Here is a 23,519-nt window from a genome sequence, read left to right as displayed (position 1 = left end):
AGGTCATGGTTGTCCCAAAGGTGCTTTTTCAAAAGGCAACAGGACTTTGTTTTTTCCTTGAAGACCTTTTGCTTCTCATCCAAGAAGCTTCTTCAGTTCTGAAGGATGAGAAGCAAAAGGTCTTCAAGGAAAAACAAAGTCCAGTTGCCTTTTGAAAAAGTACCTTTGGGACTCTTGGCCATGAGAAAGAATAGAATGCTGATAAATCTCCACTTCATTCACTGAACTTTGAAGATAAAGTCAACAATGGATTATAGAGTGGTGGATGTCTCAAAAAGAAAGTATCATTCAAACATACTAAAACCTCTTTCTCAGATTCCATTTCTTCAACAACACATATCCAACAGTTGGGTCTGGGCTGCACATATCCAGAAAACCGCAGCAGCTTGATACACTTAATCATGAAATGTTTATCTTGTGTAAAATATACTGATCAGCTCACAACCTCACAACACAACCTCTCTCACATTCATACCAAAATCTTTTTTACTGAATAGGGGCTGCATCTTAGATGCACTAATCTGAACAACACTATATTCATTTCATATAGATAGAAACAGTAAAATTTTGACTATAACCTGGTGGTAATTAAATCAAGAGTTCATACTGGGAGAAAAATAGGAAAAATATGTAATTGGATGGAGCAGCAGTAGGTTCTAAGTCCTTGCCAAGCATGTATTGCTGTCCTTACAGTGTCACATGGAGAAGGTCTATTTAAGGACTTTAATAGGAAAGCATGATCAAGAAAGCAACATTTCTTTTATCTTCAATTTCAAGAAATAAATGGTTGCCTTTGGAAGTTGAGTAAATAAAATCCCCATCACTCCCATTAAGATGGAATATCTACAATCTGAATTGTTTGAAATGCTTTCTTCCAGAATAGGAATAGGGAACTGAATAGCTAACTCACCTTTTTCCTGATAAAGAAGAACTGATCCATCAGTTCTTCTTTAGTGATATTTTGAAATGTTCCCTTTTGTTTCTTAGTGTCACTGAGCGTTCTTAAATATGCAGCAGAACCCAGCCCAACTTGGTTTCATATCTATTGAATGCTGTGGTGATAACATGATTTATAATCTTGGGACAATGTGATTTGTTCTTAGTATTTGCTTGCAAAAAGTATGCCAGATACAACATTGTAGGTGAATCCTTACTGAAAAGGTTTATGTGGAGAAAGTCTCTCAGTGATTGTTTTAATTTCTGGGCAAAGAGATTTGACAGAAAGTACCTCCATTTCCCATTGAAAGAGCATAACGTTGAAATATTTGTTCCATTCAGTCTTATGAAATAAGAGGTGGAGGGGAAATCAGGGGGAAAAAAGGATGTTCTTTTGAGATGCATATTTACAAGCTTTTTGTTTTTCTTTTTTTGGAAAAAAAATGACAGGAGTTCATTAGATAATTATTTTGCCAATTGTCCTTATTGGGTGTTTCCTCAAATATGCTTATCTGGGTCAATGGGTGCTAGTGATTTTTAAAGATAACTAAGAGGTTAATTGACCAAATCACTAATGTGAAGGATTTATGACACAGAATTAGGTTTCATTAGATATTAGGCATTTTTGAAGAAAATATAGGGGACTTTAGATTTCAAAAAGGGGGATTTTTTTATTAAATGAGGTGAATAAATATTCATAGATACACTACTAAGGAGATTTTGGGCTGGCAAGATTATGGGAACAAGACTTTGAGGAAGTCCAATTGTTTATAGCAATATTTATAGAAACTTTTTCAAGGAAATGTAGTGATGTTCATTTATGGACCAGTCCAATTCTATCTATGCCCTGAAAAGTAATTCAGGATTCAAGCTTTACAATTCAAGATTTGTGAAGTTCCATACAAATCATGTTTTACAGAAGTGGTTTCTTATGTAGGATGGAATTAGGGAGAATCAGCATTTTTGCAGAAGAAGGATCAAAATTAGCAAAATGACACATATTGTGATGCAAACCCCATTATTTTACAATATGGGTGCAGTATTGTCTTGTTGGAAAAAATATCCATCTGGTTCAGTTCCAAGTAGAGAGAAAGACACTGGAAACATGGAGGCTGTTTGGAAAGATGGTTTATTGATGGACAGGATTACATGAGTTTGAGGTCCTGGGCAACTGACCACATGGAGTGGAGAGTGAGGGTTATTTATACCCTTTCTTGCGCCATGCCCATAAGCTTCCTGTTCCTGTGGCAAGGGAATGCATTCTATTGGTTGCTGTCAGATTCCCATGGGGTCATGTGGAGTCATGTTTGTCTTGAAGTCAAGTTTGATTGAAGTGTACTGATGCAATGAAGGGAATGAGGGCTAATCCTACCTTTGTTCAGACCTTGCTACCGGAAATAATGGATTACCAAATCTGCATTTCTAGAGGCTGGTCTCAACTTAGTATCTGCTTGGAGGCAGGGAGCTGAGGCTTTGAGCTTCTGTCTTTAAAAACATGTTTCTCCTTTAGGGCAATATAATATTCTGCCTTTTTAAAATCTTTCTCAAACTTATTCTGTCAACTTGTAAAGCATTCCTGGCCTGCTTTACCCTGTCAGAACACTGACAACTTCATTCTTCTAGGAGGGGTGGGTGCTAACTTTCTATAATCATATATACAGAAAAGGGAGTGGTATCACAATACTCTTGTCTACCATCTTGTCTTCTGATTTTGACAGAGACACTCAATGGATGCCACTAGATAAAATAAGATCGGGGACAAAGCTCTTGAAAGACACCAGATGTCATTAAAATCCATTCATGAATGAGGCAGAAGATTAAGCAGATCCCTAATAGATGGCTGTTTCACATGACTTCTAATGCTTGAGGAGTTTCTATTGAAGAAGAGGCCATCATTCCTTGCAGAAAATTGGCTTATAACAAAACTGCTCTTGTCATCAGGAACATTCCTTTTCTCTCTCCTAACATCCAAACAAAATATTCACTTAAACCTTTTAGGCCTAATCTTGCCCCTCTGAGTCAGAAGAGTATGTGTGTTTGCATTCCTCATTTGGCAGTCCTTTTTGTAACTGAAAAAAATGTGTTCCTATCCCTACTTCCTACTCCACACACTTATTAAAGAAATTCAGATTAAAAAAAAATCTTTACAATCAAAGTCATTACAAGATTGTAATTTAGAATTTCAGGGAAGCACACACCTTTTGAGTATGCTACTACAATTATTATTCTTAGTAAAATTATAGGGTATAAATCTTTATTTCTATCTTTTTGGAGTGAATAGAAAACAGAAGTAGAATGAACAGATGCAAACAAATCACTGCCATCTATATTTAAGGATAGAAATATTTAAAGTAGTGGAGCCCTGATCCATCTTGGCAACCAGTTATCAATGTGCAGCACAGTAGCTATCAGTGATTCAAATCCAGACACATTACCACAGATGTTTGCCCTAGGGACAATCAAGTGATAACTTAGCAATGCTTAGACATGGCCATTTTTTACATGGAACTTCCCAGCAGCCTACCATTTCCATAAAGTAAGTAGCTGATGATTTAAATATTTGCTGAAATCCTCCTCAACCCTGAAATCACCCTTTCAAGTTTGAAAAATGACCTCATTAGCACAAACATATTATTCTAAAGCAATGTTTTTTCAAACTTGGCAACTTTAAGATGTGCAGACTTCAATTCCCAGAATTCCCCAGCCTGCATGAAGCTGAATTCCACACATTAATTTATCAAATTGATAGAGCTGCTCACCTCACCAAAGGTGACCCTGGGAAGTGCGTAATTATAGATAAACCGAGAAGTTTAAAAACAGCAAATCCAAATATGATGACCAGTTATCCTAAAAATCCAAAAAGCAATTGTAAAAATCACCATAAATTGAGGGAGAATTAAAAAAAAAAAAGGTCAGCAATGGAGCCATCAAGACATATCTCTGGTTTCTGGAGCTCGTGAGGACATTTTAAAATATCAAAAGGAATGAGCCAATCTAATTTTTGGGGAAAAGATGCTCCATAAGGCTGGTGCCACAGCAAAGAAGGCACGTTTCCTGGGACCCACCAATAGATATCTACCCAACAGTAACATAGAATGCCTCCTCTGGAAGTTCTGATGAGGTGGACTGATAGAAGTTGGGTGACATGATCCCTCAGATAGCTGGGTCCCCGGCCAAGTTGCCAAGTTTGAAAAACATTCTATAGCAGGGGTGTCAAACTCAATTTCATTGAGGGCAGCATCAGGGTTGTGTTTGACCTCAGAGAGCTGGGGGGTAGTAGGGCATGGCCACGGTGGGCGTGACACAGGACTCGTGTCGGGGTCACCTGTGGTGGCCAAGTGCTAAGGCAGGACTTCTCTGAGACCTTCCTCTTATTATAATTTTCCTTCCTTCCTTCCTTCCTTCCTTCCTTCCTTCCTTCCTTCCTTCCTTCCTTCCTTCCTTCCTTCCTTCCTTCCTTCCTTCCTTCCTTCCTTCCTCCTTCCCTCCCTTCCTTATTCCTTCTTCTTTTTCTTCCCTCTTCATTTCTTATTTCTTCCCCTTTTTCCGCATTTTTCTTTCCCTGATCTCTTTCCATCTTTCCTTCCATTTCTTTGTCTTTCCTCTTTCCCTTTTTCCTTTCATGTCCCTTCTTGCATGCTCAGATGCAAAAGGGGAAACATTTCTCCTTTTGTTTTGTTTTTAGTTTATTTTGATAGCCCTCCGTCAGCAAAAACAGAGTTCAAGCTCAATTTTCAGTAGCAGAGGCACCGCAGGGCGGTCCTTCACTAGGCCAACCCCGCGAGCCTAATCTAAGAACCCCATGGACTGGATGCAGCCTGCGGACCTTGGGTTTGACACCCTCTATTCGATAATACCAAAAATCAACTCATGAAAGACTATTTGTATGGTTGTCCATCTTTGCCTTTTTTCATGGTAATAATTAAAGTGCAATTGATTTGTAAGAAATAGGAGGGTGGCAGTGTGAATGTGTATGAATACAAGTACAACAGTCTGCTTAGTGATTGTTCAAAGTTACAACGGCACTAGAAAAAAATGACTTATGACCATTTTTCACACTTATGACCATTACAGAATCTCCATGGTCACATGATTTACAATTCGGATACTTGACAATTGGTTCATATTTATGATGGTTGCAGTGTCCCAGGGTCATGTGACTTTTGGGGGGGCAAACGTCTGATAAGGAAAGTCAATGGGGGAGCAAGATTCACTTAACAACCATGTTACTAATTTAACAACTGTACCTATTCACTTAACAAATGTGGCAAGAAAAGTCATAAAATGGGAAAAAACTCACTTTAACAAATTTCTCACTTAGCAATGTAAAGCCTGGGTTCCACTGTGGTCATAAGTCGAGGCTACCTTTATATATCATTCTTATCACAAAGTGACACCACTTCTTTAGGATCCTAATTGGCAAAAGGGAAATAAGCTATATAAAGAAGATTAACCTGTAAGAATCCTGGAGAAGATTCTTTTCAGCAATGTACGGACAGAAGCAGTGATAGCTATCTCTTCTGTGAATTTCACTCAAAGTCGTTTAAAAGGTTACTAGTCATGCAGCAATCAGTTTTATCTGTAAGTTGCTTGTTATATATTTCCACAATTTTCTCTAATGTTACTTTAAACTGTAAATGCTTTCCTGGTTTAATTGTACAAGGATAATTGTACAGGTCAGTACCGTGCAAGCGGAAACTCATTATACCCTAATTCTATAGAGATTTATGCAGAAGTAAATTCCATGGTTGTTCATTTCAGCTTTTACCCAAATTAGAGTTGAAACTCACATTCTTGAGACACAATTACGCATCCATCTTTTATCTTAAAATGTGTGGGTAGGACAATGTTATATTTCAGCTTATTGATAACAGTGAAGTACGTAATCATCTAAGAAATGTGACTTGGTTTTTCTTTTTTTCTTTTTTCTTTTTTGAAGCATTCTGAGATTGAAGTTAAGTAGTATAAATTGGACTGCTCCCTTGTGAAAGAATAGGCTTGTGAAACCATCCAATTTCCTCCCAACTCTAAAGAGCAGATAGGATTATTGTTCAACTTTCTATCCTCATCTCTCAGACTGTGAAAAAGGTGTAATCTTTCTCTACATCCATTCAATGAAGTTACTGCTTTTCCCGCGGAGTCAACACAAGCTATTCAAAACTCCTTTACATGATTCAGAACATTAATTTATTACCACTGATCAATAGTCCTTATTCCCCAAAATAAGGACTCATGAATATTCACAATCTCTTTACTTGGTATTTCTGTGTTGTTGTTTTTACCATTTTTGAGCAAATAGCTGATTACACATTTGTTTTAGGCTTGCTGTGTTCACAAGTGCAATAAGAGCAATAGAATAATGTTGTACTGTAAAGCAGCATTTTAGTTAGAATGGCCAACTAGATGCATTTGGGCAACTCTCAAGACCCTTCTACTGTACTTCCCAGGAATATTTAGTATACTACCTATGAATCAGGAAGTAATGGTCACCTTCCATTCACCTCTTCACTTCTCTTTTAAAGCTATCAATATTCACTATTAAAACATACTTTCTTCTTTTGGGCTGTATATTCCATTGTTGATGTTGTTATCTGTATTCAACTTCAGTGGAAGATCTACAGTTCTAATATTGTAGGGGAGGGAAGAAAACTCTGTCCATGTTATCTTGGTCAAGCATGACTTTAGATAACTACCTTGTAGGGCAGTACAAAGCTTTCAAGGGACAATTTGGTTCCATCAATTTGGTTAATTACCATCAAACCACTCCATTGAAGCAGATCTGCCAAGCAGCATGAAGGCAAAATTATAAGTATCCCCCATGGAAATGTTAGGCTGAATCTTTAGGTTAGCCCCAAAAGCTACATTTGTGTAAGCCAAGTCACTTCTGTAGATGCAGTGCACCTTGTAGATGCAAAATAATCCTGCTTTGCACAGGTTCACTGTCCCATAAGTGAAACAACATCCAGAAACTGACTCAGTGCACCTTGAACTATTCTGATATTTTTAAAGGACGTTTTATTGAAATTCTATCAATCTTGTTGCTTCAGAGCAATTCACCAGAGATGTTTTCTATTAGCTTAACAAGGTTTTGGCATGAATACTGGCCTGACTTTTACCCGAGTCTTTCAACCATGACAATATAATTAAATGTTTTGAATGATGTTTCAAGTGTGAGACACTAAGAAAGGATGAAGAGACTTCTAAGGAAAAAAATATCAAATTCATATGGTTTATCATAATATCCAGTTCGTCAAGCTCATTGCCAATAGTGAGTTGTAACTGGTTCTAATTTCATTTGGTAATGTTTCAGGATTAATCATGATGGATGTCATCAGATAGGATGGTAAATTAGGGAACCAGTTCAGCTCCTCGTTTGTCATATCCAGAATGGGCAAGTTGACCCATTTTGGGAGACTGTGGTAGGGGTGGGGCAGAGGTGGTATTCAGCAGGTTCTGACCAGTTCTGGAGAACCACTAGCAGAAATTTTGAGTAGTTTGGAGAACCGGCAAATACCACTTTTGAATGGCTCCGCCCTATCTTTTCTCTGCCTCCCGAGTCCCAGCTGATTGGCTGGGTCTTTTTTTTATTGCCCTGCACAGGAGAACGGAGCTGGAAAGCAAGTTAGTGGGGTGGGGAGGGAATGGGGATTTTGCAGTAACCTTCCCACTGGATTGGGAAGGGAATGGAGATTTTGCAGTATCCTTCATCTGGAGTGGGATGGGATGGAGATTTTACAGTATCCTTCCCCTGCCACGTCCACCAAGCCACGCCCATCAAGCCATACCCACAGAACTGAAAGTACAAAAATTTGAATCCCACCACTGGGTGGAGGTGGCAGGGTTAGTGGCAGCAGCAGTAGCAATAGCACCTTGTATGTTAAATTGTATGTTAAATTGTATGTCCTTCAAATCTTAGAAGTCCTTAGCTAGCAAGGCTGGTCTTCTGATACATTTTTAGACCACAATCCCTGCAAACTCTGACCATCCTGCCTGGAGTCTGATATGTCCTGAACTCTAATATATGTGCAGGATACCACGGTCCATACTTCAGCCTTTCATCCTTAAATGGTTTGTTAAGTAGCTTTTGCATTCAAGAGGAAAAAAAAAATCTTGCAGACATATTGGCTCATAGAGAGCATATCAGGCTTTCCTAGTGGACCATGAAAAATAAAGTCCTAAGAATTCGTGTTGGCAAGACACATCCAGTGCAATCATAGGAATAAACTTTCCTTCTTTGCTTTCACACCTCCTCTGCTTTTCTTTACATCATCTAACTAAAGAAACTTTTGAGAGGGAAAAGAAACAGGAGTTGAGAAATGATGAGCGGTTTTTTTTTTTAAGGCTCCCTTTCTCAGGAGAAATACAATATTTCTACTCCTTCAGAAACAATTCATATTTTTCCTACAACCAATATGGAGGAAGTCTATCTATTTTTCATATAACTATTTTAATAAATTAATTGTTTTGAAAATTATATTATGTCAGAATATTCATGAAGTGGCAGAGACATGGTAACAAGGTCAGCCAATAAATAGCATGGCAAAAGATCAGCCAATGGGAGCTGAATTAGAAACTGAAACTTACTGAAGGAGCCTGGGCATGGCCCTGCAAGCTCTGAGTGCTGTGCTGAGAACTGAAACTAGTCTGCTCTGAGCTCTGAAGCTGCAAATTTGTCTGGCTTGTCTGTAACTAATACTACATTGGAAGAATCTACTATTGGTATTGTACATTTTTCTCATATGTTATTATGTATATAAAGAAGTTATTGAATCCTGTTGAATCAGTCATCTGTGTGTGCTTTCTAGATTTGATTTCTGCAATCAAGTCAAACCAATATGGAGGAAATCCATCTATTTTTCACATAACTATTTTTAATAAATTAACTGTTTTGAAAATTATATTAGGCCATACCTACAAGGTCAGGAAAGTCACCATACTGCAACATAGGAGACCTTTAGCAATATCACAATTATGTATTATTTTAATATATTTTTTCCACAGTGCATAGAGGGGAAAAAATATCACCAGTCTTTTATGATGAAGAAGGAAACTTTTCCACCACAGGGAAAATATAGTGATATTTTTGCTCAGCTAACATGACATTCACCATCTCAGATCCACACCCAATAATTCTGCGATGTAGTAGAAACAGTGATTCACAACACTTGATGTTAATGACTATGCCGACATCTCAAATTGCAGCTGTTTCCCAGCAGTAGCCAAAGGCAAGGAAATGTTTTTGAAAAAAAGAATAGATTATTAACACAAAGCTACAAGAAATCATTCACAATAAGATGTTAATAATAATAAAAACTGATACAAACCAAAACAAGTGAAAATTACCACATTGATTTAGGCATTGCAAAGTGACTTGTTTATTTCTCAACTATTATTGGATAGACATAACAGTCTATCAAACAAGTTTTCCACAATGTTATATTAAACATTTGATTCAGTTTATTGAAGATAATAGATGCTTTATGTACCTAAGCAGTTGAAGCTGAGAACTCTAGACTAATTGCAAAATGGCACTGTACAAGTCAATGAGATGGTTTTGTGGGAATCGAATTTCTATAACAATGTTAAATAGAAAGCCTTCCTATATTCCAGGTAGTGAAATAGGTGGCATATAATTTAAATTAATAAATATATTTCTGTATGAGTTGGCAAAGATTAGCAGGAATCATACACTTCAAAACCATAGGATATGTGTAGTTGATATCTACATAGGATATCAAGTGTAGTAATATTTTAGTTTTATTTTATACATGCATACAGATATATACTGTATGAATGTGTGTGTGTGTACTTTCACACACACACACTATACACATCTATTTTGTATATAAAAATAAAGGTAGGATGTCATGAGACAATGATCTCTCTCCCCATTCCACTGATGGTAACAGTTCCATTGGAAGGATAATTTATTGAATACTTCTATAACAGGGTGTCAAACTCACGGCATCACATGATATGTTGGGAAACCCTTTGCTAAACTGAGCGAAGGCATGGCCAGTTCATAATGCATTCAGCCCATGGGCCGTGAGTTTCACAGCCCTGTGCTATGCAAAACCTATTCTCAGATAATCATTCTGTGAATAAACTATATTTCAGTGTGTTGAAAAGAGAAACTCCTCTGAGAGAAGAAAATTTCATTAATTAATTAATTAATTAATTCATTCATTCATTCATTTTATATAGCCATCCATCTCACAATCATGACTCTTGGTACTGCAAACAATTACAAGAACAACAAAAAAGATATTAGATAGATAAAGCACAAGCACAGAAAACCATTGCAACCAATTCAAACCATAAAATCAATCATATGGAATATCCTTAAGTTTATGTCTACCCTTAAATCATACAGGCCTTCAGTGACAGTATAAATCCAGTTTGTGTGGTAGCTTCCAAACAATAGTTGTTGGATTATTTTTATAATCATTTATGACACATAAACAATAACTAGAAGGATAGATAGATGCTACAAGCAACAAAATATCACAATTAATTAAGTTTGGATGCAACAATTTTTTTTCTTTATAATATTGTGGCCCTAATTTATCTCATTTATATTAATGAATGGTGGATTGCACAATTATTAGAATGATTGGAAAAAATATAATAATATTCCATAAATGTGACTCTAATTGTCACAGTTTAATGTTGATCATCCTGGTTTAAATTATTACTTTGCGAAGCAAAATAAAAAAGTAAAATATTATTCTCGCATAGTATAATCTGTATTAATTTTTCCTTTTCATCTAATTCATACATAAGGTATTGACAATGTTATATTTCATTTCTCCATAGCTATCTATACATGGGAATCTTTGTCCATCTAATATTTGTCTGAAATTAATTATATTCTAAAGGACATTAACTATTAGGCATATGATTAGCTTAACAATGCAGAATGCACAATTCGCTAGTCAGAGGATAGATATAATCTGAGTATCTTACTCCCTAGCATGCATGGGAGCATATGGCAGGGATAATTAAGTTTCAGTATTATTTCCAATTAATTATAGTCATAATCACATTATCTCCTGTACTGGACTTAAAGGCTTATGAATATGTCTCAGAGTTCTTTGAGGTTAATGAACAGTGCAAAATAATTTTATCATCTGAAGGTTGATTATATCAGCACAATGTGCATGTCTATTTAGATCCATGCAAATATATTCCTGTTTACCTGAACACATCTGCACTTAAATGCTTAAAATCAACATATATTCCTGATACAATTCATCCCATGTATTGTTATATAGGGCAAACTATAATTCAGTAGTAAATGCTGCCAAATAAAATCAATCTGAGCCATGTAAAAAAAAAAAACCAATAGAACAATATGGCTCCAGTCAGGATTTCTGCATGTCATAAAACTTATTGGCTGAAGCAACAGAGGAAGCTTTGAAACAGAGGGGGTATTCAGCAGTTTCTGAGCAGTTCTGGAGAACCGGTAGCAGAAATTTTGAGTAGTTCAGAGAACCGGCAAATACCACCTCTGACTGGCCCTGCCCCCATCTATTCTGTCTCCCGAGTCCCAGCTGATCAGCTGGATCTTCTTTTGTTGCCCTGCACAGGAGAACGGAGCTGGAAGGCAAGTTAGTAGGGTGGGGAGGGAATGGAGATTTTGCACTATCCTTCCCCTGCCATGTCCACCAAGCCATGCCCATCAAGCCACACCACGCCCACAGAACCAGTAGTAAAAAAAAATTGAAATCTACCACTGCTTTGAAAGCACATTAAAATATAAATTTCTCTGTTCAGAAATCCAAAGAAATGAATATGGACAGCATATGATTAAATAAGTGGAGGAACAAATGAAAACAATATCACTGAAGGTACTGTAACTTCCAAAAGCAAATTGCAGATCTCTCAAACAATCATGTTGTCATAGAAACAAAGAAAACTGACAGCAAAAAAAGAGCTAGCAGTCCATTGAGTCCATTGGAGGTTTCTTATTTTACTTTTTAATTTATTTAGTTATTATATTTTTAACTATGGTTTAGCACACAGTCAACCAGATGTTCAGGCTGGATTTGGCACCATTATCCACCTACTGGGTCCTTTCTAAGGACCTAGGATAGGCAGATATGGATGTTTTATGGTATTACAGATATCATTGCAGGATGTAAGTTTTTTCAGGTAAAGCTGCCTTTTGTAATTGACTGGTGGTGAATTTGTCAGTGCCAATGGTATTCAAGTGTTCTGGGGTTGCATGCAAGGTACCTATTACTATTGGAATGATATCTAAGGAGCTTCTCAGTCATCCAGATTATGGTTGTCCCAAAGCAGGGGTGGGATGCTACCAGTTCTGTCTGGTCCTATATAACTGGTAGCTCTGAAGAGCAGAAGACACCGAATTGGCTCGGTGGAACAACCTTTTGGTCATCTGTTTGGTCCACCCACCCACCTGGGCTCTTGACTGTCCTTTATTTCCTGCTATTTCAACCTCAGATGTTTTGCTCGGCACACCTGAGGTTGAAAAAGCAGAAAAGAAGAGGGTTTTCAAGTGCTGTGCATCCACACACGCTTGTCAGCTGTCCAGGCAGCACAGCTGATGTTTTTTGCAATTGTTTTACATGTGCACTCTGATTTAACCGGTTGTAACACCGGTTGAATCCCACCCCTGTCCCAAAGGTGCTTTTTCAAGAGGCAACTGGACTCTCTGGCTTTTCATCCAAGATGAAAAGTGATACAACATCAACAAAAAACCAGAAAGGCCAGTTGTCTCTTCAAAAAGTACCTTTGGGATGATTGGAACAATTTTTGCTTTCTTTTGCTACAGTCATTCTATTTCTATTTGCAAGTCTTTGTATTTTGTTATCTTCTGCAATTCTTTCTTCATCAGTATCAAAGAACCATCATACCTCACAATCCCACCCTCACCTTTCTCACACATGTAAGGAAAGGTGCAACAGGTTTGAGATTCTATACAACCGGTGAATCCATCAAATTTTCAAATTTCATTTGAATTTTTGCAAAGCAACTTACTGATCCCTACTTTGATGTCCTGGATCAATCTGATTATTCAATCCAATATTTCTATTTGAAGGGTAAATTTGCCTGAATCTCCTTTGAATCAAATCTTTACTTCAACATCTCACCCCGTTCTACTGAATACCAAATCAAATTACTTGTCCTTCAAACTTTGTATTATTTGCTTTGATTGACTCATGTTTTCCAAGAAGAGACCTTGGTTGTTTCACTGCACATCCTTTCTTCTCCTCAGTTTGTAGAGGACAGGAGGGCAATGATTTAGAATAACTGCTGCTGCTAGCTGATCAAATCCTTTTCACTTTCTAAGATGCATTATATACATCACACACATGTGATGAAAAATGCTGGTTAATTTGAATATATTCAAGTAGAGAAAAGTATATGCGAGAAAGATATTACATAGAATCAAAAAGCTGCAAAGGACCTCAGAGGTTATCTAGAATAATTTCTATAGTTTTCCTTGTTCCTTATTTTTTCACGCCACCAGTTCTATCCTTCCAAACAAAACATCAATTTTGTTGCTGTACCGTTTTCCATTCTTATTCTCTCTTCTTCTGATATGTCCCTTCAAGATGATTTGTGTGAGTTACCTACGCATAAACCTCTAGCCTGATTTATTATTAAATGTAGTTAAGTACAGTAAACAAAATTCATGATTCTACCCTTTCCCTTTCTTTTTTAACAATTGCCTTCACTTGAATTCCTTGAATGAACATTCAGTACTGTGCTGTTTATTGAACATGACAAAACTTTTAAAAGGACAGTCTATGATTGCAAGGAAAATCAGATGCCAGCTCCCTCTTTGAAGGACTGCCAGAGGACAGTCTTTTAATTGAAGGGACGTCCAGTCCAATTTTGTTTTCTAAAAACAAAGAACCATAAAATGGAGAAACAGGAAACTCAGAGTTGACGATTTATAGTTAGCATTTACACTAAAAATTGAGCACGGAGAAATATTTTCTGCTCAGTGGTGCCTATCATGGTTGAGATTACTGTATTCCCAGGGCATGGGCACAATATTTTAATGCTTGAAATGGAGATGAAATGGAAAACTGGCCTCCATGCTTATCCAAAACTTTCAGAGGTCTGAGTTCTGCCTTTCTGTTCTACTCTTAAAATTTACTTAAAATTCATGAACAGGAAAAGTAACTTTTCTTGCTTGCACAGCCACCACTTGGGTCTTTTGGCCATTAATTAAAAAAAAAATCATAATCACATCTATTTTCAGTGGCATGTCTACGGAGATTCTCAATCATGGTTGTCCCAAAGCTGCTTTTTCAAGAGGCAATTGGACGTTCTGGTTTTTCTTTGAAGACGTTTCGCTTTTCATCCAAGAAGCTTCTTCAGCTCTGAAGAAGCTTCTTGGATAAGAAGTAAAACAACTTCAAAGAAAAAACAGAAAGTGCACTTGCCTCTTGAAAAAGCAGCTTTGGAACATTTTAAGTGTCACTTTCTCCAGACTTTTTGCCTGCAAAGATGTGAAGTGCTTCCAGAAAACTCAAAAGTTGAAATGGTTGAAACATTCAATCATGTCTACATAACTGTGGAACATAGATATTTCAGTTTGGTGAATAGCACATGGCACATAGGTTTATACATTGTCTCATAGTGCTTTACAGCAGCACTCTCTGGCGGTTTGCAATGTCAGCATATTGCCCCCAACAAGCATTTCACTGACCTCACAAGGATGGAAGGCTGAGCAAGCATTCACTGACCTCACAAGGATGGAAGGCTGAGTCAACCTTGAGATCATTAGGACTGAACTCCAGGCTATGGGCAGAGTCAACCTGCAATACTGCATTCTGCCTACTGCGTCACCAGTGATGTGTTCTCCACTGGCAACTGTACAGGAAAATATGAGCAGATCAGCAAAATGCAAACATATATACATGCACATATAACCCAAAGTTGATCCACAATTGATCCAAAGTCTCTTCTACTAGCCAGTTTGGTGCAGTGATTAAGGTGCTGGCCTAGAAACTAGGAAACTGTCAATTCTAACCCTCACTTGGACATGAAAGCCACTTGGCTGATTTTGGGAGACTGTAAGTTCTTAGTCTTATCTTAAGCATGAAAGCCAACTGGGTGGCTTTGGGCCAATCACCAAGAGATGGTTACCTTAGACATGAACGCCATATAGGTCAGTGGTCTCTGACCTTTTGGGCACCAGGGACCAGTTCTGTGGAGAAAGGGTTTTCTGCTGACCGGAAGTGGTTTCATGTGCTGCCTACATCCTGGGATAGGACTTTGCTTGTCTGCATAAACCGATTTTTGGCATGCTACAACCCAGTTCTGTTCCATGGACCAGAGGTTAGGGACCCTGATCTAAGTGGGGCCAGTCACTCACTATCAGTCCAACCCACCTCACAGAGTTGTGGGAAAATAGGATGAAAGAATATAATTATTTATATTTGTTGACTTGAGTTACTTATCAAGTAATAAAGACAGAAAAAAAATAGTCTAATAATAATTTAATAATAATCCTGTTGAAATGTACCTTCAAAGGCATTTTGGTTTATAACCATGTTGGTGTTGAGTTATTATGGAGCTGGGCAGCTTTACAAATTTTGATGAATAAATCAGCCTTCTTCAAGTATAACCAGGAGCTTGGGAAACTCATATAAAAACGTATACTGCTGTGTTCTTTTAATTCCTTTTCCAGCTGACTGACTGAATAATCAACCACCCAGTCAAAGAATTCAACTTCAATGTTTTCTTATATTTCTTATGTGATTACTCCAGGCCTCATAATCAAAATGTTCCCTTCTTTGGTGCCAGTTGTATTCCTGAATGAATGGGGGAAATGCTTCAATTTTAGATTTCTCTGCCAACTTCTGGGCACTTGGCAGAACATTTCCAAATTCCTCTGCTGCCTGGTATAAATGTAGATATGACTGGCTTTCTTCCGATCTTCCATTGAACCTTCAATAGTTGCCCTGATAGGGCTATTATATTTCATTTTTTTCTTATCTTGATGGTTTTTATGATGAGTTGGGCAAGGGGTGAAAATTAGAGTATAAATAAACATCAATCCTCAAAATTAGAAGTATGTGACATCTATGAAATGTCTCTCATTTAACAGATGCAGGATTGCCCTACTGCAATGATGAGGCCAAAGGTAGCCAACTGTCTGCTAACTAGATAGTATTTCTAGTTGCTGAAATTGTGACACCTACAATACTGAAGGCAGAATTCTTAAGCACAAAAGTGAGTCTACAGCTCATCCTTGGCATGAGGCTGGCCCCAGGTTGAATTCCTTGAACTTGTTGAAAGAAGGAGATAAGACGTGTTGATAGAGAATCAAGACCACTGCCTGGACAGCTGCTGTCAACTGTCAATCAAACAAGCAACACCAGGCTGAATGGGCAAATAAATGTACACATTTTGTGCATTACCTACCTTACATCAGTTTTGCAGTATTATTTTATTCACCAAAGTACATTCTTAGCCTAAGACCGTGATGGCGAACCTATGGCATGTGTGCAAAGCCATTTGTACCATGTACCACAGGTGACATGCAAAGCCATTTGTACCAGCACGCGAGCCGCAGGCAAACTTACCTCACTGCACATGTGCATGCCTCACAGCTGATTTTCGGCTGGTTTGAGGCTTTTTTCAGCCTCCCACTCCCTGTAAAAGTGATGAAAGTGACGATACGGACCTATTTGGACTGCAGAGGCTTTTTTCAAGAGGCTTTTCTCCCTCTGGAAGGCTGAAAAAGGCCTCAAACCAGCCGAAAATCAGCTGTGAGGTGCAGTGCAGCTAAGGGGGGTGGGGGGGTTGTGCCCGCATGTGCATAGGGCATGGGGGTGCGCATTGCCTTCTGGGTGCTGGCACACGAGCGCCAGTGCGCACACAATTTTTGGCCCCAAGCTGGCCTAAGACTATAGACCAGTTGATGGTAAAGTGGTTTCCCCCAAAAAAATGTATATGGATCCCTGGTTCTTTACAATTAATGCCAATTGGCATAAACTTTATTCCAAACCACATCACCATGTAAAATATATTGCCTCACTAAATTTATATTCTGTCACTGATTGGGATGTTTTTGAAAGCACATGTGCATATTCAGAGCCTGCCACTTTTCTCCCCTATAAATGGTGATTTTAATGACTTATCATGGCTGTGGTTATGTCAGCCAGAAGTTATACGTCAGCTGTATTTTATGTTAGTTATGACTATTTGATTGTCAGATGAACAATATTTTTGTGGTGTAGTATAATACCAGCCTGAGGCGATATACAAGTCTTAGGAAATAGATAAATAAATTTATATAAATTTATATATATATATATTATGGGCACAATTGTTACAAGTACTGTCTCACAAATATTATGAGATAAAATTAGTCAGCTTTATTTAAGAGTAATGTGTTCCAAATAACCAACCCTTGCAGTTAATATTTCAGTATGTCATGGTGATTTAGGGAGATTGGGTTAATTGCTCATTTAACAGTAGCAAAGTATGTTGCTGAGTTACTTGTTTCTTCCTCACCAGAGCTTGTAAGGGAGGCAGTTAAAAAAAAATCCCATTCAAAATTTAACAATACATTTCAAAGTTGGTAGTACTTCTCCTGGGGAAAGCACCAAGACCAAATAGTTAACTGTTAACCAAATAGTTAACAACTAAAAGCTAGACAATTTATTTAAATTGTGGCTCTTTTTTTATCCAACTGTTGACCTAGGAGATGAAGAGAATTTACACTGACATCTGTCCACTTGTTATTCCCCAAAAGCCAACACTGTGAGGTAGGCTGGAGTGAAAGAAAAGAGAATGATTGACCCCCAAGGCACTCAGTAGGTTTCCATGACTTGTAGTTTGCCTTGAACCTGGTTTGTTTCCAATACCTTAACTAGCATGTCACATTGTCTCATTCAGAAATAACATTAACTAAAGGAGCAGAGATAGACTATTTAATCTTTTTAATGGTTTGGCGAGATTGAGTTCTTGTCACTTTTTAAGTATATCTTGGGGTGAACACATTAGTGGTTTTTTTTTCCCTTTCCTTTTCTTTCTTTAGCTTTTCACCATAAATGGGAAGGAAACAGCACTGCTATTTTCAGTGACAACATGTCTTCAAATAATACAAAACAGGAGCTTCGGAAGTATAATGAATGCCTAGCAATCCATTTAGACAAGTGATGTTAGAGCAAGGTTTTGTGGTTCTTTTTAACAAAAACAATGGTTGTCAGTATATTCCTGTTCTGCAATCATTCATTAGGTGTCATTCCAGATGTTTGTTGTGGCTTCTACTAGCTGAGGTTACTACTACCTATTCCGTCACAGCATGTATGTATTTATAGATATGCATGTATTTATGGATTTGTGTGCATTTATGCTTTGGCACCTGGTGATGAATAAACAAGTCCAAGCAGTTTTCTAAGCAACATTGACAAAATCACCCAGCTTTTTTAGGCACTTTTCTCTCATACGTCAATAAAAGATCTTCTTTTTTATCTTCAATTAACTATTTCCAGATAAACAATTATCTTCAATAAACAATATTTAATGAGATGAGCTGAATAAACATGAAAACATCTGCTCAATTCTAATATTAACTTCTGGAATATGTTTCCCCATGTATATTTAATCATATTTTGAAGTTCACCTTAGCTTGAATGCAGTAAAGGCTGATTCTGGGCCAACAGCCCAAGGCCTTACTTAGAAAACAAGTAGGAAGGACCTCAACATAGAGAACAACCAACTCTGAAGAATGTGAAATAGACAGAGCCTCTTTATAACACAATGAGGTTCATCAAGTTATGAATCTAAAACCATTAAAGTCACTTACTTACATCCTGTAATTTCATTTTTTTAAAAATTTAGTAAATACTTGTGTCAGGGATCCAAGTAACACACCCAACGGAATGAAAACTCCAAGCCAGACATATTCCTCAAAGTATAGATTTATTAGGCATGTCATGTTGGCACATCTGGGAAAACCCAACTTTAAGCCCCTCTTGGGTTTCCCCCTAGTTAAAAATAAAGTTTTCTTTCCCCTACCCATACAGTCCATCCCATGATCCAATCAGGTCACAGTCCAAGGGTCGCTTGGTCTCAGATCCCAGCTCCTTGCACCTGGTGGAAAAGTCCTTGGTTCTCATATGAAAGAATTTTATTTTGGATACAATCTCCCAGCTATCTCTACCTCCCTCCTCCTGTTCCCATGGCTCGACTCATCTCCATTGTGGCAGCCCTGAAGGTGCCAGCGGAAAATGGTTCCACGGCTGACAACTTTTTTCTGTTAGACCTGTACCTAGTACCTGTCAGTGTTCCAATGAAACTCCCCATTTCATTCAACACTCAGAAACAAAGTTCATCCAAGTAAGAATTTATTAGAGTCACACTGGCACATCTGGGAAAACCCGAATCTGAGAGTTCCGGGTTTTCCCTTCCCAATTGAAAATCCAAAACCCATCCACCTGTCCATCACAGTCAATCAACCATTGTCCCAACTGGAGACCTTCCTTCAGCCACTCCTATGCAGGTGCAGGATAACTTGTCCTTGACTTTATGAGAAGAATGTTGTTATGTCTACATTTCAACCACTCCATGAAATCCCCCCTCACAAATTCCCAAGCACTAAGATGTGGCAGCTTGGGAGCTTTTGAGTAAATATGACTTCCAAAGAAAGCTGATAGTACCATTTATCTTCAGGGTTATTGAGGGTTGGGTGACATACAGATTTATTAAATTCTTATTCTTATTAATACACCCAGCCAACACTTCATGAGCGTTTATTGAAACAACAGAAAAAAGAACACTGGGGCCTTCTGTCAACCTTACAAGGTAGACCTCACAGGAAACATTAACAGAATATTGCTAAGTATGAAAGTATTTCTCTTGTCTGACCCTTTTATAGTCTAAGAAATGAGGCAGATCTCTCCTGGGTTTCTTGCCCAAGCCACATTCTGGCTGTGGGCTAAGCTCCCTTTTATTTGTCTATTCCCTGCACCTTGTTGCCTTCTCCCAATGATATTCCCACATTCTATTATGCTTTTCTTAGGAGCCTTGCAGGTTAGCTCTTAAGAGTGCTTTAGAGTTGACCTCAACTGCCCATAGCTGTCATGATTTATGCTATGTTGTGATTTATGATCTATTACTTTATCACTTTTTTGTTTATATGTACACTTATAAAGCTTATTCATTGGAGACAAATTTCTTGTGTGTCCAATCATACTTGGCCAATAAAAAAATATTGGCCAATAAAGGCCAATATTCTATTCCATTCCATTCCTGTCCAGTCCAGTCCTGCATACTTATGCTGCAAAGAGTTGATGGATAAGCAGAAGTTGCAGAAGGCTGCACACAGGACAATGCAAGTACCTCCCAAATCCCAGCTACCATGGTGCAGAAGTATGCTCCCCTTGTGCTGATTGGTTCCGACTTCCTGTTGGGAGATGGGGGAGGGCAAGGCACATTCAAGCAAAGAAAGTTAAAATTTGCTATTGTATTAACAGAATGCCCTTGCAACTGTTCTTGAATGACAGATGTGTGGTGTACCAGAAGTCTACCACCCCAGCCTTCGCCTGTCACAGAATGCTGTACAAGATAAGATGTTTGGCCTAGTCAAGGAAGGTTATTTTAATGCAACCCAAGCAAAAGTGAAAAATTTCCCATCTTGTCAGGAAGGAAGAAAAAAAGTCGGAAGTGTTTTATCTTGTGTGAATTTTTTCCTTCACTCCTCTAGCAATAATTAGAAGAAAAGCATAAGGCACAAACGCTCTTTTTGACAGAAGTCTTCAGACCAATTAATGCTAGTTCTTATTGTAGGAGAAACTAATTCCAGAGGATCCTGGAACAAACTTACAATACATAATCACCCAGTTTACAATGCCTGAAGTTCACACTGAGAGCTCAAAGTCAGTTCAAATCTCTGCTATCTTATTTCTAAAAGTTATGCTGCACTGAAGAACATCAGAAAATTGTCATGAATGCTACAACCAATGTCTTTAAAAAATGAAGCTTTTAAACTAATTATAATTGAAGACTTGCTGTTCTAACACCTGGGTTTTTATTTAAGCTTATTTCAAGGATATATGCTTTTACTGCATAAAGATCGCTTCATAACACATACCAATGTTTTCTTCATTGGTAGCAATTAGTCTATGAGATTAAAATATAAACAAATGAACACACACATACACACACACACACACACACACACACTGGAGTATAAATATCAACAAAGGTAAGGCCCACAGACATTAAAGAATTATGACAGTTCCTAACAGCACTAATGGTTAATAGCTTGAGCAATGGTAGGATGATTGCATACATTAAGACCAGTTATCTGTCACAAATCTTGCCTCTGAAATGTGAATTCTGTGTATTTTGAAGCTGCTGTCCTAAAATATAACAGCATCTTGTTGAAAACAAGCTCTTTCCACCTGAGCAGAAAGGAAACTACCCAAACAGCAGAGAAACAACTGCTTAACCACTGCACCAAACTTTCAGGCGCATAGAATCGAGACTATCTGTTAGATCGCAGCATAGAAGAAGCCTATGCACAAGATTCTGGTAAATTAAAGTCCAAAACTAAATTGGCCTCAGGGTTCATAGAATTCAGGAGGAGTTGAACTTGGACTGCTTATGGAAAAGTAACAACTCTAAATTGATGATGTGCTTAATTCTGCCCTCCTCCCAGCTCTGCCTGCTCATGTCCTATACAAGCAGATTATCTATTCTCATAAACAATATTGTCAAAATATACAAGATATCCTCAGCAGTTAATGATAATGCCATGACATTTTTACCAGTTCCTTACAATCTAAAAAGATTGCCAAACTCATTACTCATTACCCACGTTTTTTTTTTAACCATAGCTGATGATGCCTCTTTTTATAAGTTCCTAGCACAGACGAGAAAATGTTTATTAATTTTGTGCAATCCATTTTCTGCTATACCAAGCCATTTCCCTAGATCTGCTTCAGTAGAGATTTTCAAAATGTGCCTCATTTCTTTTTTCATAAAAAATAGCTTCTAAGTTGGGGGTTAGATGAAGTCCTCTGAAAAGCAAACAATCTTGGTAAAATAGTAATGACATCCACAAGAATAATAGACAGCCCTTCTTCACCGGAAGGTCATCTTTGAAATATAACTTCCTCAAAAATGTTGCCTTTGAAAAAAAATGTGTCCTACACATTAATGTTTAATAGACACACTGCAACAACTGATGCTTCAATTAAAGTCTACCAATTATACTGTTCATCCTAAATGGTAGATACATGGATTCTTGGTTATATTTAACTTCTCAATATTGTTGACCAATTTTGAATTATTTCCAAATGAGGGATTTCTTTTTTCAAAGAAAACACTGTTAAGAGTTCAACTGTATTTCAAGATTACTACACCAAAACAATTTATTCTAAAGGTGGACTTGAGGAGCAAATCAATCGATTTTAAAGAAGGACTATTGGGAGCAATTTGTTTTAAAGATGGGTTGTAAAGATGTGGGCAGTAATGTGAGCATTTGTGTGTTTTGACTACCTCTTTCACTTTGACCCTATTAAATTTCTTTTTAAACCCACCACATTGCTTGAACCTGGTTTTTTTTTAACCTAGAAACAGCTGCACACCCTGATTTGCAACTTAAGAAATCATAGTACATCTCAAACAGTACAAAGAATCACTACATAAAACTGGCTCTCTTTCCCTACACTTTTACAATAGGAAGTATATGAAAACAATATCTGTAAAAGAACCTCAGCAAATGAACAACTCAAGATTCTTCAACTATAAACAAAGGGATGGAAGTAAGAAAGTTCTGGCACCATCCACATTCAAGTCACAGCTAAATTCCCTTCTCTACCCTACCCTAACCACTCACCATCCTAAATCATGTAAAGCCATCAGCATGAATTGCCTATTTTTGGTTTGCAATGCACCCCTATGACAAACTTGTAAGGATTTTTATATGATTCCTGCAATATATTCATCTGGCAACTCATGTTTGGAGAAGGTCTGACAGTACTCCACATTACCAAATATCTGCCTTCACCACTCCAGCAGCCAAAATTTCAAGGGAGAGAAAGAGGGAGAGAAAGAATTACTGTTAAATCTGTAGGCTAGATCTGTCCTCATTGTTAATTTATTATCTCTGCTGGAAGCAAGCACTAGTAAGTTTAGTGTTTGATAAAAGGGCATGGACTTCTTGAGTTGGCAGTCCTTTCCTGTGAAAATAGCCTTTCTCAAATAAGGTAGAGTTGCAATAGCAGCCCTAACTACCAGGATTATTAAGAGCATAAGCTATAATATGAAGTGGCTATAGACTGAAATGACCCTTCAGAAAAAGAAGAGATGAATTATAAAAGGAATAAAAAAGCAACCACTTTAAGACAGTGAACAACCGTTGAGGTCCACTTCCATGCAAGCAAAGAAAATCAATGATATTGAAGTAGCCTCTTGATCTTTAAATAAACTAGTTCTGTTTATTTTTAATAAACAAAAGTTTATTTACTAGTTTTGCAGATTGTGATTTTGCTGCATTCACATTAGAATGCTACAGGAAAAATATGGTTTTCCTTCACAAATCAATGTTTTAGCCCTGCTTAGTTTTAGGAACTCTTATCTGG

At 37.6% G+C, this 23,519-nt stretch overlaps 1 protein-coding gene across 15 annotated transcripts in view; it reads right to left on the bottom strand.

The window, feature by feature from the left end:
- Positions 1-23,519, bottom strand: part of NAALADL2 (N-acetylated alpha-linked acidic dipeptidase like 2) — a 625,547-nt gene that overhangs the window by 544,754 nt on the left and 57,274 nt on the right. The window lies entirely within an intron of this gene.

Source organism: Notechis scutatus, chromosome 4 (assembly GCF_049901735.1).
Source record: "Notechis scutatus isolate UNSWTSFEM ecotype Mainland chromosome 4, rNotScu1.2, whole genome shotgun sequence".
Classification (NCBI taxonomy): Eukaryota; Metazoa; Chordata; class Lepidosauria; order Squamata; family Elapidae; genus Notechis; species Notechis scutatus.
The sequence above is the reverse complement of the archived record's forward strand: the minus strand, read 5'-3'. Positions and strand labels throughout refer to the sequence as shown.